This window comes from Euprymna scolopes, chromosome 3 (assembly GCF_053919585.1).
Source record: "Euprymna scolopes isolate OS-2025 chromosome 3, ASM5391958v1, whole genome shotgun sequence".
In the NCBI taxonomy this organism is placed as follows: Eukaryota; Metazoa; Mollusca; class Cephalopoda; order Sepiida; family Sepiolidae; genus Euprymna; species Euprymna scolopes.
Window position 1 is genome coordinate 14,771,017 of NC_136484.1, and position 14,165 is coordinate 14,785,181.

Consider the following 14,165-nt stretch of genomic DNA (forward strand, 5'->3'; position numbering starts at 1 on the left):
GCCCAGTTGGTTTGAAGTCCATAGGGAAAGAACTGACACACACATAAACACAGAAAAAGTGTCTTTTATATACAAGTTGTATAATACTAGCAGGACCTGTGTAAATTTCACAGGGAATTATTCAAATGTAATATATTGATGTTGGCATTCTGTAGATATTCAGTGTAAATGGAAAAGCTCTGATATTATTGTAGTTTTTTTTTGTTAAAACTGCAAAAGTATTTATCTAAGTTAGTACGAACGCCCGGCAAAGCCCGGTCGTATAATACGCTTAAATACGATATTTTGATCCTTACAGATTTCTTATATATTATTATAGAGTTAATGTTTTATCGATTTTTATATATTATAAAGTCGCAATTTAAAAAAGGATTATATATATATCCATATGAGTTAGGTGCATTAGTTTGAATCGAAACCGAAATAAAAACGTATAATATATATATATATATATATATATATATATATACAACTTGAGTCCCTTCAGCCATAATCGAAATCGAAACCGAAACCAAAACTATTGAAAAATTCTTGATAAAATTATCCATAAAAAAATAGATTACTAAAATGCCATCAGCTATAATCGAAACAGAAACCAAAACTCATGAAGAATTCTTGGTAAAATTAATTATGACAAGAAATGAAAGTACATAACAATTAAACGACCCGGATGTAAGCATGACAGAGAAAATAACACACACGCTATCGTATTAATATATATATATCTATATATATATATATATATATATATATATATATATATATATACGTGGGGGGAATATGCATATCTAATTATATTTCAGCTTTTATTTATTTAAATTTGCGAAGTTCGATGTAACTACGGAGCATATACAAATATATGACAAATATCTATATTCCAAATTTCAAGATGTTTCCACTTTACCGTCTATTTTTTAGATGAACGATCCTGCGCTATGACACATGTACTGTAAAGAATTGATCATTTCAACATGCTTAAAAAATAAACGGTAAATTGGGCAATATCTTGAAATTTGGAATATAGACTTTTGTCATATATTTATATATATACATGTATATGCGTATGTGCAGGTGCCTGTGGATAGATAGAAAAAGAAAGAGAGAACCCGTATGTGTATTAGATGATTTATAATATCTCAGTTCAACTTTCAAATCGGTCTCTCGATGATGGTCTGAGCAATTAATTTTTGTCCAGACAGAAATGTTCAACATATATTCGTCCCGATGGCAAGATTATAAAGAATTATGATGCATTATTATGTTATCTGGTCATCGCGTCTTACGAAACCAACGTTCACGTCATATATGATGAAATATGGTTTTCTAAAAAAATATATATCAGGTTATTTCAATGCTGGGTAAAAAAATAATACTGCTATATTCTACCAAAATAAAAAAATGAAAACGTGAAAAAAACAAAATAAACTGATTAACAAAAAAAAGCCAAATCCTTTGAAAAGGCAAATCAATATACAGGGTATATATTATTTAATTAGAATTTATTGAGATGACTAGTATTTATTAATTTTTTTTATTTATTGCGGACTATTATAATCATCTTTTCTTAGTTGTTTCATGGCGTTTCGGCCAACTCTTCCTCTGTCTTCGTCAGGTGGTAATCGCGACGGATAGGAACTCTGAATCTCCTGACTGCATTCACTGCAATTACTCCCTTCCGTAGTTGTTGTCGCCTCTCCACGTTTTAGCCAAGTAAGCCTCTGGCCGGCTTTGGGTAGGATTGAAACCGCTATCTTCAGACAATTCTCACCTGGAACCGTAGAGATTCAAGGTCTCTATCAACTGCGCCACGGGCCCCGAAAATTAAATATACAAGGTGTTCTAAAATGCTTCACCCCATTCTAAATGCCCACATCTCGGAAACTAATTGATGGATATTAATGAAACTAAATATACTTATGTTGAAGTGTAACCCCAAACGTGTGGCTCCCTTGTCAGATCGCCGACTTCCAACGTCGTGTACGGTGGATTTTTCGTTCGACTATTCCCCTTATGGTCAGATCGTCATTTTCTCGCTGGCGACCGTCGGTGGGAACACACGCGGTTCACAAAATTGAAATATGAACAAAGAAAAGAAAAACACAAGCGCCAATATTCACATGTAAATTGACTGTTGGACTTGTGATTATGTGTGTGTGTTCTCCCCGTTCTGCTTATGTTACATTCGTCTATCTCTGTTTCACAGTCAACTCTAAAAATTGTCCACGACTCTATTCACAGTCAACTCTATAACTGTTCAACTGTAGTCGTTATCAACTCTCATCCGTCGTCTAGCGCATCTAGATCTCAACTGCCTGTCCCCTCTGTCTTTGTCTCTTAGGTCGCCCACCCCACCCTGGCTACCAGAAGCTGTCCTTCCTTGTTTTATCAGTAGGTTTCTATTGTTATTGTTTCCTATTTTCTATCTACTGTTGATTGTAGGATATTTCCGATTTCTTTGTTTATTCTAAGCTATTTCCTATCTATTGTTTATTGTAGGATATTTCCGATTTCTTTGTTTATTCTAAGCTATTTTCTATCTATTGTTGATTGTAGGATATTTCCAATTTCTTTGTTTATTCAAAGCTATTTCCGCTTCCTTTGTCTATTCCCCCCTCTCAGCACTTAGTGGCGCAAATCCACCCACGGGCCACTTTATAGTATCACAGAAGTCCGAGTATACTTTAACACGCAAAATGCTTTTTCTTTTGAAGTTAACGGCATTGCTTAACCTGTAAAGATAGAAATGCTAAACGTTACACACAAAAACTTGAAACCATTCTAAACAAGTTGTGAAAATTTGAGGTCATTCCAACGAACATAGTAAAAATTATTGGACTACGAAATGGAATCAAACATTTCGGAACACCTTGTACATAAAAGAGATAGTAGGTAGGCGCGAAATAAAAGATTAAACTCGCAGTCTTCATTCTCAGTTGACATTTTCTTCCTCAAATTTGGAGCGATATAAGATGCAATAATTATATTGAGCACTCTCGTCCATACGTCTTGCTTATAAATATCATTTTTATATTAATATATTTAATTATATATGTATATGCATATATGGATTTGTTGTTTTTTAGCCTAAGTAACCGTGTAGGAACGCTGCCTTTGTATTCACTTGGTATCTAAGTGGTTGGTACTTTACTCCCTTGGACACATGCATAGAGCATAACGTTACTTCTGACATGAAAATCGGTGAAATCACCCATTTTTCAATCAAATTGATTTATTGCTTGCTTTAATTGAGGACACATCTCCGGCACCGGTAGAAAGTTCCACATGCCTCCCAGCAGCGATTAAGTCTACCATACATTGCAGTTCACATTACAATGTAGACTACAATATATTGTGGACTAAGTCACATTTAATTTTAACAAGTATCATGCTATAACCGTGGTCTAAACAAGTCAAGTATCGTGCTATAATCGTGGTCTAAGCAAAACACTGCCAGGTACATAAATACCTTCGTGTAAACTTTTATAATAATAATAATAATAATAATAATAATAATAATAATAATGATAATAATCGGTGCAGTTGTTTTCGAGACAATAGGAAACGAACTCACAAACACACAGATACACAAAGTTGTTTTTTGTATTATGGTATATATATATATATATATATATATATATATATATATATATATATATAACTACTTCATTTACTCACACAAATTTAATATACGAAAGTATAGATTTATGCGTAACCTTTAAGTATTTACTTCAAAAGTGCTCAATACGTAGGTAGAGCTAGTTAGTAATTTATAAAATATATATGGCGATTAAGCTACACTGAATATTCTGCGTTTCATCCACTGTAGGATTCGTCAGGCTTACGAATCCTACAGTGGATGAAACGCAGAATATTCAGTGTAGCTTAATCGCCATATATATTTTATAAATTACTATATATATATATATATATATATATATATATATATATATATATATAATATAAAGTTGAGTGTGTGTGTGTGCGTAGGTGTGTGTGTATGTGTGTGTGTATGTGTGTGTGTGTGTGTGTGTGTGTGTGGTCACGAATAGGCTCCTATATGGTTGACAATTTTAAAAAACTGATTACATATAATGATAGAAGATTATCGAGACACAGGAATGGGTATGTTTGATCTGGAAGAACGATGGTTCATTAAAATTGTGGGGTCTGCGTTCGTGGATGGTCAAAAAAGTATGGAAATAAAAACTTTAAAAATTAAAAAAAACGTTTACAAGTATTTTTGATATAGATGTTCATAAAATCCTTTGATAAGTATGTTTTAACTTAAATAGGGATGGTATAATGAAATTATGGCGTTCGCGCCTGGCCTCCATAGAATGGAAATAGGCACAAACTTTAATAATGATTTTTCACATCTATCTGTGTAAATATACTTTGATAATTGTGTTTCAATTTGAAGAAATATGGTATAATTAGATTATGGAGTGTTCGTTCGCGCCTGACCTCCATAGAATGGAAATATGTCACAAAGTTTAACAAGGATTTTTTAATATAGATCCACAAAATATTGTGATAAGTATTTCAGTGTGAACAGGTATGGTATAATAATGGGGTTTATCTATTTTAATTTTACTTTCATCATATTTTGCTTTGGTTTTGATACTCCCAAATTTAACCGAAATTTACAACACTTCCTTTTCATAACCTATCATACTTTCATAAATCAGAGTCCATTTTCTGTAGGCTGTTTTTGAACCCAGTCAACGACAGGTACTTTTGCTAGTGTGTATATATATATATATATATATATATATATATATATATATATATATATATATATATATATATATAGTGTGTGTGGAACGATAAAGTTGTCGCCCTAAAGAAAACAACAAAATCAATTCAGGTAATTTGATTATATAATAGAGATGACACCTATTCAAAGTAGCAGCGTTCAGCCTCAACTATCGCCTCGATACGCGTTAAGAATTGGAACATGCTTTTTGCACAAGCGCCGATGAGAGCTCGGCAGATGGCGACAATTAGGTGGCTTTGGTGTTGTGGGAGGTCAGATCGGTGATGCTCTCGACGTATGAATAAATGAAGTAGTCCGGGTTAAGGTCGAGGGAGGAGGGAGGCAGTGTCATAAGGGTACAAAGTCGTAACACTCCTGAAGCCAAGCCTTGTCACTTTTGGCATATGGGTCGGCGCCGAATCCTGCTGACACACTCAGTGTTTGCTAGTGCCTACCTAATTGCACTAGGGGATCACCACACTCTTCAGCACATCAAGATACACTTTGGTGTTGAGTTTAAACCTACTTCGAAGATGTGAGGTGGCATGATGTGGCCCTCACTTGAAACCACACTAAAGACCATAATCGTTGCTGGAAACTTTGTTTTCATCACCTTGGACACGTCTTTGTTATTCATGTTTATCCAGCGATGCATTTTAAGGGTGCTGGCAATGGTCCTGTTGTCATAACTTGGATCGATAGAGAGCAGGAGTTGTGCAAACGGAAATGGAATCATGTCGTCTTTTCTAGGGCGGCAATTTTTTTCTTCCACTCTATATATATACCGTATATTTCGGCGGATAAGACGATCCTTAAAATAAAAAAAAACATATTTAAAAACCAACATTTCAGAAGATATCAAATGTTGCAATCTCTGGCCTAGGCTATCTAAGCATGGTTGCGTGATTTGCAGTCGTCCTATACAAACGATATATGATAGACTATTAAAATTTGGTCCAATGTCGTACCTCGTTTTACCTGACGGTCGCCTTAGACGCCGAAATTTACAATATATATATAAATCAACAAAATCTTTTATATTCATGTATAACACTAAACTATTATAGTATTATTTTATTATTATTCATTGTTCATGATTATTATTTTATTAAATCATTTACAGATTATTATTAATTTAATCTATTCATATTCTTATTTCATTCATATTATTATTTACTTACTAGGAATAGACACATAATCCATTATCAAAGATTGCTCTTTGAGAACAACTTAAGGTGTTCCCTGGAGTCTAAGTGACAACAAGTCTCATCAGATTTCCAGTACGCTCCACCTCTTTCGATAACCTTTGCAAAAAAGATCATCCATGTACATTAGGTGGTTCATGCTTTCTTCTGTGTTAGTGAACTTGTTTCCAGTTTGGCATTTTCTTGGGATGTTGTTCAGTAGCATCATGGCTATAATGAACAGTAATCGTGAATAGTGATTGATTCAAAGTATGTATTGTCCATCACCTGTCAGTTCAAGCCTTCATCTTTTCATTGCATTTTCTGTCAGATTGGCTATATTACCTGGTCTTTTGTACGTTATTATTGGCTCACAAGGAGCGTTCACACAGGTCATCAAAGATCTCCCATTGAAAACCTGTGGTGTTCCCTGAACACTGAGTGACAACAAGTCTTCCCAGCTTTCCAGAACTCTCCATCTCCTTCGATAACATTTGCATATAAATTTACGTTATCGCAACAGTCTCTTACCATTGATTTTTCGCTGGCAGCAGCCATTGGTCTTCACTGGAATTTGAGTGAGTAATAAGCCTCCCCAGGGTCCCAATTCTCTTCGCGCTTGTCCAGTGGCGTACTTTCTCCTCGGTCTTTCCATCCTCCTTGATTCTTCTCGGCTATTTGGCATCATACTTTTTTTTTCTGAGGAGATGGGGCAATGGGAAGGGATGGGTGAGGAGATGTAACGCTTCTTCATGTTTTGTCTCTGCAGCAGCTTGTCTGGCCCACACATGTTGTTCATGTGTAATATTCTCCGCATTCAAGGGTTTTTCTTAATATTTAATATGTTAATATTATTATTATTATTATTATTATTATTATTATTATTATTATTATTATTATTTGTTGTATCTTTGCAGCCATGCCTCTGATTCCAATTTCTCTCATTCTTTTCTCAAAGTTTTTCAGGATTGTTCCTAGTGCTTCTACTATTATAGATATTATTTTGATTTTTTTTTCATCTTCTATATACCTTTCAGCTCTCTGGTAAGCTCTGTGGATTTGCTCCGTTTATCGTTTTCTTTTATACTCACTCTATGGTCAGCTGGTTCAGCAAAGTCTACGATTTTACAGGACTTTTCTTTCCTATGAATTATTACAATATCCGGTCTACTGGCTTGGATGAGTTTATTGGTTTGTATGTTTATATCGCATAGGATTTTGTAATTCTCGTTTCAAGTACTGTTGCGGGCTTATGCTTGTACCACTTGTCTGTGCAGTTGAGATGCAGTTGTTTGCATAATTTCCAGTGAACTGTCCTTCCCATCTGCTTTTGTATTCCTTTTGGGCTAGTTTGCTGCATATTTTTATTATATTTTATCGTTTCGTATCTTTGTCCACAGAGGCTGCATTTGCTGTTTTCTTGTGTTTTAGCGATATTTGCTTTGGTGTGGTTTGTTCTTATCGATTTATCTTGTGCTGCAATTATTAGGGATTCAATTTCTCGGTTGACATGTCCTTTTTGCATCCCATTTCTTTTCTCGTTTTATCCAGTGTCTCCTCGTTTTCTGTTTTGTTAATTTTCTCATATCTTTTGCTGTTATAATTATCCTTTTAGTATTTTGCATTATGTATTTTTCTAGTTCTTTTTTTTTTTGTGCCATTCACACAATCTTCTATGCAAACCAATCTCCTCCCACCGTCTTTCATTTTCACGTAGAGTAAGTCAATATCATCATTTGGGTGTAGTGCATTGTGTATTGTCATGAGTTTCTGGTATTCTTATCGAGGTGTCTCAATTCTTGTTTGTCCGCCCTATGAACGATCCAGAGTGTCTTACTAGTGATACTACCAATGTATTAGTACCTTTTATTAGGTTTCTGCTATATAATTCCGTTTCCAAGAATTTTCCCTAAGTGCCCTCATCTCCGTTTCGTTGGGTATGTCCATGCCTTCTGTCGTCTCTTGTTTTCCCTTTCTTATAACTAGTAGTGTGCACTTTTCCACTCTAAACTCTATTTGGATATCCAGGCTGAAGATCCTAGTAGTATTAATTAGTGTCTCTCGTTCCTTTTCGGTCCTTGCGAAAAAAAAAAAAAGATCCAGATCGTTCATGTACATAAGGTGGTTCATTTTTCCTCTGTATTGAAGAACTTGTATCCAGCTTGGCATTTTCTCAATATACTGTTCAGGGACATCATAACCATGATAAACAGTAATGGTGAGAGTGAATCTCCTTGTTAATTTCTGTTATGTACTGTTAATCAGCTGTTAGATCCAGTCTCTATGTTAAAATTTATTATTATTATTATTATTATTATTATTATTATTATTATTATTATTGGCTCACATGACACTTTCACACAAGTCAACAAATGATCTGATTGGAAACCTGTGGTGTTCTCTGGAAGCTGAGTGACAACAAGTCTCCCAAGACGTCCAGCTCTCTTCACCTCCTTCGACAGTATTTGCAAATGAATTTGCGACATCGCAACAGCCTCTTACTATTGATTTCTCGCTGAATTGCCATTGGTTTATACTTAAATTTAAGTGGCACTAGCCCCCAAGGTCCCAGTTCTCTTTGTGCTTGTCCAGCCGAGGTCTGGCTAGCGCTCTCTCCTCGGTTTTTCAATCCTTCTTGACCCTTCTCGGCTCTTTGGTATCACTTTTCTATTGGGAGGAACGCTGATGAGATAATGGGAAGGGGATGCATGATTGGGGTGTAGAACTTGTAGATATGCAGCTTCGGTATTCTTCTTTCCCTGTAACGCTTCTTCGTTATATTGTCTTCTTGTATTATTCTCCGCATTCAAGGGTTTTCCTTATTATTTCAGCCGTTTTCATTATCGTTAGTCGTTGTATTTTTGCAACTATTCCTCTGATTCCAATTTCTGACATTCTTTTTTCGAAGTTTTTCGGAATTGTTCCTAGTGCTCCTACTATTATCGGTACTATTTTGATTTTCTTCATCATCCAAATCCCTTTTATCTCACTGGCTAGCTCTATGTATTTGCTTTGTTTCTCCTTTTCTTTCATACTCACCCTGTGGTCAGCTGGGACAGCAAAGTCTACGATTTGTACATGATTTTTCTATCTTGTTAATTATTACGACATCTGGTCTTCTTGCTTGGATGGGTTTGTCCGTCTTTATGTCAATGCCCCACAGGATTTTGTGGTTCTCGTTTTCGAGCGCTGTTGCGGGTTTATGCTTGTTCCATTTGTCTGTACGCTCAAAATGCAGTCGTTTGCACAATTCCCAATGCACCGACCTCTCCACTTGGTCATGCCTGTTTTTGTATTCCTTTTGGGCCAGTTTGCTACATTCACTTAGTATATGGTTTATCGTTTCGTCTCTTTGTCCACAGAGTCTGTAATTGCTGTTTTCTTGTGTTTTATCGATCCATGCCTTGATATGGTTGGTTCTTATCGAGTTACCTTGTGCTGCAATTATTAGAGATTCAGTTTTTCAGTTTATATGTCCTTTTAGCATCAATGTTCAGGTGTTTTCGTTATTCTGATCTTTTGTCATTCTTATGAATCTTTCGTGGAGTTGTTTCTCTTCCCATTTCTCGTTTTGTCATTTGTCTCTCTGTTTTCTGTTTTGTTGGGTTTTTTTTTTCAGTGTCTCGCTGCCATAATTATCCTTTCAGGGTTTTGCATAATGTATTTTTCTAGTTCTTTTTTCGTGTCCTTCACACAGTCTTCTATACAGATAAGTCTACTCTCGCCGTCTTTCCTTTTCATGTAGAGTCTGTCAATATGTTCCTTTGGGTGTAGTGCATTATGCATGGTCATGAGTTTCCTGGTTTTCTGGTCGAGTTGTCTCAATTCTTCTTTTGTCCACCTTATAAACGGTCCAGAGTATCTTACTAGTGACACTGCCCATGTATTTATACCTTTTATTAGGTTTCTGCTATATAATTTCGTTTCCAGGAGTTTTCTTGTTCTCCTGAGGTATTCCTTTCCAATTTTCTCTTTCATTTCTGTTGCTCTGATGGTGTCCGCTTCCAGAATTCCCAAGTATTTATAGTCGTCTTGTTCCCCCAGTGCCCTCATTTCTGTTTTGTTGGGTAGTTCCATGCCTTCTGTCGTTTCCAGTTTTTCCTTTTATATAAGTAGTAGTGCGCACTTTTCCATTCCAAATTCCATTTTGATAACTTGGCTGAATATTCTGGCAGTGTTAATTAGTGTCTCTAGCTCCTTTTCGGTTATTGCAAAAAGTTTTAGATAGTCCATGTACATCAAGTGGTTCATTTTTTCTTCTGTATTAAAGAACTTGTATCCGGCTTGGAACTTTCTCAGAATACTGCTCAAGGGCATCATGGCTCTGATGAACAGTAATTGTAATAGTGAGTCTCTTTGGAAGATGCCTCTTTGTATGTTTATTTCTGTTATGTGTTGTCCATCAGCTGTCACTTCAAGCCACCATGTTTTCATTGCATTTTCTATTACGTTGGTGATCCCGCTTCGTATTTTATACATTTTTAGGCATTCTATTATCCATGCTTGGGGAATCCTGTCGTACGCTTTTTTGTAGTCGATCCATGCCATGGCTAAATTCTTTCTCCTTCTTTTTACCTCCTTTATGATCTTTTGATCTATATATATAAGAGGTCATGTTTTCCTCTTTTTCCTTTTTGGCATCCTTTCTGTTCCTCGGGGATGAGTCCACGGTTATTCTGGGAGTGGTAGATTTGTCTCCCTCAGTTGTGCTGTCAGTATCTTCCACATAGAGGATAAGCACGTGATTGGCCTATATTTGCAAGGGGGTGGTTCCTTTCTCCGTGTCCTTCTGTAGCAGTGTGGTTCTACCTTTTTTCATCCAGGCTGGTACGCTTGCTTCCTGCATACATCTTCTCAGGTTTTGGGCTAGCCTTTCGTGTAAGGTTGTGAATTTTTGGAACCAGTATGCATGTATCCCGTCGTGCTCTGGTGCTACTCAATTTGCCATTTTTCCTATGGTATTCTTTAGGAGTCCTTGCTGATTTCATTCACTGTTCCTTCTTCTATTTGTTGTAACTTTTCTTTCATGTCTTTCAGCCATTCGGCATTTCTATTGTGATTTCGTCGCTCTTCCCATATTTTACTCCAGTAGAGTTTTGTTTCTGTCGGATTTGGTTCTAATGTTTTTGTTTTTTCTCCGTTCATATTTTGGTAGAATTGGCTTTCATTTGTTTCAAATGTTCTGTTTTGTTTGCATTGTTCAGATTTATATCTATATCGTCTAATATCGCTTCTTTTGCTTTTATTTTTTTGTCCAGTTCTTCATGTTTCTTGTTTAGCCTCTCCCTGTCAGTTAAATTTCCAATAATCCATTTTCTCCACATTGCTTTCTTCCCGTTGATCATTTTGGTTTCTTTTTTATGTTTATGTATTTGAGTTTCTAGACTTATTTCCCATTCAGGTTTTGTCGGTCTGCTTGTCCCCGGTTGTTTTTCTGATTTGAGATCCATACTTACCATTTTGGCGCCTGCGTAAATTAGGTTGTTTACGTCTGTGATTGTATTTGTTGGGATGTGTGGGAGGAGCTTGTTAACCTTGTCTGTTTCTGTTTTTAATTTCTTCTGCTCTTGGTTCCTTAACGGTGGGACTTTGTTTTTTCCTCGTTCATGAACTGTGTTATTTTATTTATTTCATTTGCTTCATTCTCTGTTAGTTGTGTTTCATTGTTCTCGGTTTCAACGTTTGTAGACTTCGTTCTTTGTTGGTCCTCGGCCTTTGGTGTTTTTACTTGTGAGGCTTCAACTTGTGGGATTTCTCTACGTACGGTTCCGTTGGGGGATTCTTCTTGATCATTTTCATATTTATCTTTCGCTAAATTTCTGCTAGTTCTAGTTTAGAGAGCCAACCTTTCTTGAGTATCAGTCTTACTTGGCCCGCAATTATTTGTTCTGTCGCATGGTAGTCACTGGATAGGTCCCATAGTTCTTCATTCGTTTCCGATAACCTCCATATCTATATTTAGGATGACTTCTATAATAGCATTCCATTACGAATCTATTCTCTTTTGTTGTCCATTTCTTTCTCCGTTTTTTTTTTTCCATTTTGATGGTTATCATGGCTGTGCTGTGTTTGTTCGGTATCATTTTGTTCCCTGAAATTAGAGGTTATACTTACCTGTTCATCGCCGATGTTATTTGAGTTTCTGAAATTAGAAAGTAGGCTAACATTCGCAGGATGACGACCGGGTCCCCCATGCTGGCTACCGAAGGAGCACCTGCACATCATGACACCCAAATCTTTCTTCTGGGTCACATGGTTTGGATTATTTATAATTGACATTTTTCATATTTTGGTGTTTGTGGCAACACCGAGCCCAGAATTGTTTTACTTGTGGTTCTGACGCAGGGATAGTGTATAGCTCCCATGTATACAAGAGGTATCGTGCACTATCACACATGCATACGGGATATGAAAAAAAAAATTTTTTAAATCCAACTAAGTATTCTACTTCGTAAAAGTCGGATGTAATGTTCTGAAAGAAGGCGTTTGAAGATAGGTCTACCTTACACCATACTACTTAGTTACTAGAAATTTTGGATGGGAAAAAGAGGAGGAAGGCAATTTTCCCCGCCGCTGTGGTAGGATTTAATTCCCTCGTTCAAAGACGGGGCAAATTTCTACGTCAATATCGATAAAAGGACTGGTGTCTGTTATAGATTCGAAGTAACATTTAACAAGATTATTCGCTGGCTATTTTTTGCATTCATTTTTAGAGGATTTTCATTAAATTTGAATTGACAAACAGAATTATACGTTTATATCGCAACAAAGACTGCTTCCTGAAATAAATTCGAAGTAACATTTAACTCTGTTTTTGTTTTTAAAGACGTAAACTCTCATTTCGTTGGTTTCTTTAAAGGAGTTTTCTGCTACGTGTGTGCTAACAATTCCCTATTTGGGCTCTTGTATTGAGTTAAATGTCAGGTCGTCGGTCAGGAGAGGGCGAGGATAAGGATGGCGGGTAACAGTCCTTTCTAGTACAAACATACGCGCATGTATATATGTACATATGTATAAACATACACACATACGCAAAAATTCTGCCCAACAAAGTATAAAAATGAGTTCCTCTTTTTTCAGTCAAGTAACGAATTTCGCCAGTCGCCCATCTGGCTATTTTACATTTACCTCTCGCTCTCTTTTTTATAGATGTAAACTCACATTTCGTTGGTTTGTTTACAAAAGTTTACTGCCACGCAACCCTTCTATATTTGGGCTCGTTCACCAGGAGTTTTACACAGGTCAACATCAAAGATTACTCTTTATGAACACCCTGTGCTGTTCCCTGAAATCTGACTGACAGCAAGTCTCTCTAGATTTTCCGTAATCACCACCTCTTTCGATAACTTTTGAAAATAAGTTTGCATTATCGCAATAGCCGTTTACCATTGATTTCTCGTTGGTAGCGACCATTGATCTTCAGTAGGATTTTGGGTGGCAATATCCCTGCTCAAGCTTCCAGTCCTGTTCGTATCCATCAAGTAGAGGTCTGCTTAGTGCTTTCTCTCCTTAGTCTTTCAATCATCCTTTACCCTCATTACATTTTTGGTGCTGTGCCATTTTATAGTGACACATAATAAAATGAGGGAGACTAGAGGGTGCAAGAAGGTTAACTTACAATTATGCAGTTTTAGTTCCATTTCATTTGTATTTTATATTTGTAGCGATTTCTATATGTCCATCTTGCGCCTGTAGCTAATATGTGTTAGTTTCCATACTCCAGGATTTTCCTTAATATTTTAGACATTTACATGATTGTTATTTGTTGTATCTTCTAAGCCATTCCTCTGATTACAAGGTCTCCCGTTCTTTCTTTGATGTTTTTCGGTATTATTCCTAATGCTCCTATTATTAGTGGTGTTATCTTGACTTTCTTCATCTTCCATATCCCTTTGAGCTCTCTGGACAGATTTTTGTATTAGCTTCGATTCTCTGTCTTCTTGGTCGTTACTCTGTGGCCTGTCGGAACGGTCATATCTGATAGCATTATCACCTCTTGTTAATTATTACGAAATCTGTATTCTTACTAGGGTGAGCCTGGCTGATTGTATATCCATGCCTTAAAGGACTTGGTGACTTTCTTTTTCAAGTACTGCTACTGGTTTGTGCTTGTATCAATTGTCTGGATGTTCAAGATGAAGTTGTCTGCATATATATATATATATATATATATATATATATATATATATATATATATATATATATATATATATATTGTTACATAG